The sequence below is a fragment of the Calypte anna genome, chromosome 9, assembly GCF_003957555.1.
Source record: "Calypte anna isolate BGI_N300 chromosome 9, bCalAnn1_v1.p, whole genome shotgun sequence".
Lineage (NCBI taxonomy): Eukaryota > Metazoa > Chordata > Aves > Apodiformes > Trochilidae > Calypte > Calypte anna.
This window is the reverse complement of record NC_044255.1, coordinates 10,692,555-10,697,075: the sequence shown is the minus strand read 5'-3', so window position 1 is coordinate 10,697,075 and position 4,521 is coordinate 10,692,555.

Genomic DNA, 4,521 nt, shown 5'->3' with positions numbered 1-4,521 from the left:
CAGGAGTATGTATAAATTGGTTTAAAAATGTAAAATCATTAAACATTTTCAGATTAATGTCAAATTCAAGCTGTGGATCATTGTGTCTGACAGACACTGGAGACAAGAAATGTTTATAGATTTAACATTGTTGAAGAGGGCCAAAGAACTGTAAGTCACTTGTGCTGAAACATGGAATGTCAAATCATACACCATTCCCTCAGTTTACTTCCCACATGTACCATGTGTTGAAGCATCTATTCTAGCTGTATTCTTATTCAAACCAGATCTCTTTTGTTTGTCACACTTAGCTTAATGTACCAATTTTCTTATTCTATTACTTTTTGTCCTTCAACCTGTCCTATACCTTGGCACATAGGCTTTTTTTTCCTCTGGGTATTCTTCAAGTTGCAGAGGTCATTGTCTCCTGAACCACTTTTAATGGGAATCCTGAACTGAAGTCCAAAAACAGGTTTCTGTGCTGATTTCCAGTATTATGCCAGACTACACCATCTATACGGTTGGTAGCTTTATCAATATTCCACTTTTTCTCTTTGACCAAAAGATACGGTTGTACAGGTGCCAAGGCTTTAATATAAAGTCCATTTATGAGGTTCCCTCTGCTCCTGCTGTAAGATAAGAACCTGTAGTTACATGGTATGTGGAACACATGCTTTGCTTCAACACCTGTTTCCAGCTTGTGATTTTTCTCTGCCACCTCAACCTCACTGCTAAAGAAAATACTTGCTGTCAAGAAAATTCTGCTAGGGCAAACAGAAAGGCTTTCAGTCTTGGTTTTTGAGCACAAGTTTGGGCTTCAGTTGCTGCTATTCTACACTTTGTTGTCGCTGAAGGAATTGAGTTTCACCAAAGTCTGCCTAGGAATCATGTCCACCTATTATCCTCTTCCTTAAGACTCATCAGATGATGGGAGCCGAATCCCATTCTGTTCAAATATCTTCTCTGAAGGTAACTCAGCTAGCCATGTGCCTTGTACTGCACCTTTACATAGTGGTGGGTTTCATCCTACAATAGCACAGTTAGCTAGATAGAAGGTACCCAAGACATTTCATAGTCTTTTTGCTCCAGGTAGTGTCCTAGGGGACCTTTCCTGGATAACACTGTTAGAACCAGGAAATTTAACCTGCTTTACTTTCACTAGCCTCAAATCTACAGGAGGTAAACCTGACTGCAAATTAAGGATGGAGAAAGGCCTTACTGTACTCACCACCCAAGCCTTTCAAATGATCTGCAAAGCTGTATGCTCAATTTTGAAGAGGTTAAGAGTATTAAGTCAATTTCTGAAACAAACAGGAGGTATCTTCAAGTCTACCAAGATGGAGCAGCCTTTTGAGGTTAGAGCATTTGCTGCAGCTTGTTGTAGTAGTTGATGTGTAATTTCCCAGAGGCTGAACAGACTAACAGACATTGAAGAAATTCGGTTACTAATCATTAAGCCTCTTTTGCTTATCTGTTACAAGAAAAATTGATTTTATCCTCCCAGGAAGTTGTTAATGTGCTGGTATCTTAAACTTAGTACCTGTTTATTCACAGTAAATTTGATGTGAGCTTTAAGCAATTAAATATATATTTTTACAGGCACTTTGCTGTAACAATTTTTTCTATGCAGAAGAACATTAAGACCGTTATAGAACCTCAATCATACAAACTTTCATTTAAAATATGACAGCTTTTACTGCCTTGGGGTAGTATTCATCAGTTCAGAAAATGTATGCAATTTCAGATTTGCCATCAGCAGAGTTTGATAGTAAAGGCAAAATTTATAAATATTAACTAGTTTATAATTTAATATTTTAAGATATACACAATGTTGAGACTGTCAATGTTTTACTTTAGGATTGCATGGTAATGCATATGAAGATGGGAAATTGAGTTGAGAGATGTGTTAATGATCTCTGGGCATCCTGCCTCCCCAGATACACATGGTGCTGATGGCAGGTAATTTCATCCCAGTTTGGCAGTTTTATTTATAATGACATACAGTCCTGCTATGTATGTGGGGACTACACAGCATGAAGAATCCCTCTGATATTGGAGGGATCTCACTACTATTGGATTAATTATTGTATGCCAAGAGAAAGGGCAGATAAAATAGTCTTCAGATAGTTGAAAATACTGAGCAGATGTCATATAAGTCTTCTCGCCTAACTAAATCGTAAGCTATTTTTAAAATATAATGAACTTTGCCAAGATTTTTGAGTAGTTTTCTTTTAAGCAGTTTTCTTATCGTTCAACAGCTAATTTTATTAAAATTAATTCAGTCATTCTCATCTGGTTTTGACAAGAGCATTTATACTCGCTTTCCTGTCAGAATGAAGTAAAAAAGGGAAACACTGAATTTCTGTTTCAGCCTGCTTCTTTTTGGTACAATGTCTTTAGCAAGATCATAGTCGTCCCACTGTTTCCCAGGATCAGGGCAAAGCACAGAGGCTTACCAGCTGAGCAGCAGCCTTGCAGAAAAAGGTAAGAACCATTTCTTGCTAGTCAGAGAGCCATAGAAGAGAGAGGGGTTTGTGCCAAAAAGTACACACAAAGTTGTGATCCCTCTTTAAACAAATAGTTACGGCAGTACTGCAGGTTGAGCCAGGAACATGGTACTGCTCTCACCCACAAGCTGAGGACTTATAGGGAGTGTGGCAAGGGTTATAGGCTGGCGAGATGAAACGAGCAAATGTTTAGAAGTGTTGTGTTGTGTTGTGAAAGGCTAAGGTGGGGGTTTAGAAAATTCTGATCAGTTAGGATGTCTAAAAAAATTAATTAAAAATGTTTTTCAATGCAGCCCTTACTCTGGGATAAAGTTCAGTATTTGTGTAAGTTCAAAAAATTGCATTGGTTTAGAATTTCCAGCAGATTACCCTCATGCAAACTTGAGTGTTTCAGCAGCCTCAGACTCCATAGTGTGTGTGTGTATATATATATTGTAATCTCATTCTGCAGTTTGTTGTTGAAAGCAAATGCAAACTATAGCATTGACCTTTCTTTTATTCCTTAATGGTTAAAATGCCTGTTTTTCATGCCCATAATAAGAAACAGTATCTGACTTCAGTTCATCCCTGTTTATTGCAGAAGAGTAAACCAGTGCTCTAAAAAGGTATTTGAAGCATGTCTTTATTGAGGCTGGGCTTGAGTTCAAGTATTTGTCTAGCTCAGGTAACGTACTGAACAGTGCAATAAACCAGCTTACCTGGTTTGCTTGTTTTACTTCCTTTCCCAGGCAGCACATGCCTTTTGCAGCTCTGCCAGAGCGTGCTCTGATTTCCGTTCTGTTAGCTCTTCTATTTGTACCTGGTAGAGGGTGTACACAAGAGAATACACAATCGTTTGCATTTGGTTTTTAATGGTTCCATGAAAATATCTTGCTTAACACTGCAAATATTGATAAAGGTCTTGTTGAATGTGATGAAAGTATTTTACAGAGGATGAAAAGAAACTAAAACCACCAAGTCAGCAAATTCCTGGGCACATGCCAGATTTTCTGTTGAGAACTATCCAGCTGAAGTAAACATACAGTTCTCACTTGCTAATATTTTCCTTATCCCTTTGTTTGAGAACTCTTATTTCAGGGGCTGAACACCTATTTTTTGGTCTTCCTTTCCCTTCTTAGGAAAGGGGATAGTATCAAATATGTCTTTCTAGAGCATATAATGTCTGTAAAGCAAGAAAAACACAAGTTCACCATGTTTGGTCTGTGTATGGTCTAGTTGTTTGAAACAGTTTTTCTATACAACCACCTCAGTAGTATTAAAGTGAACTTGTGTAACAGAAATTTGAAAAACTGCACAGTATGGATGTGCCTGGCTGTACACGAGAAAGACTTTTCAAAAACATTGCATTGTTGCTTTGAATGAAACTAGGCGATTTTTTTACTCCCAGGAGTGGTTCAGTTCATATTCTCACTGTAGGAATAGTAAATCATTCTTTATTGAAATAATTTTTTGAACAAGGTAAGCAAATGTTGAGAGCCCTTCTGCCTCCAGCCGGGACCCGGTATCTGGGGCCGCATCACCGGAGCAGCAGCTGTTCAGGGGTTACTCTGCGGCGGGCTGAGGAGCGAGCAGCGCCGGTAGCTGCTCCCCAGGAACATCATCCCTTTGTTTGCGAAGTGATCCTTTGTTTTACAGGAAGGAAGTTACGGAGCCGTAGCAGGGCACGTTCAGAAGGCGTACCCGTGGTTTGCGTACCGCGGCCGCCCCGCATTCTGGTCGGATGTTCCTTCGCTTAAAGCGCCCCAATCCGGGGCGGGGATGAACTTTGCATCCCTAGGACACAACCGGGCCGTCTCCTCTCAGACAAGGAGAAGGCAGCCCGGTACGGCCCGCGTCTGCAGACGCTGCCGCGCCCCTCAGTGTACATAAACACAAACCCAGCCTCCGTACCGGCAAGCAGCGTCCCACCCCCGGCGCTAGCGCCTGCACCTAGGCGCCGGTGGGAGCACATGCGGACGCCTGCAGCTGTCACCTACGGCTCACCGGAGCGCAGCGCTTGCCCTCGGCTCCCAACCCGCTCCCGGCCCGGACCTCG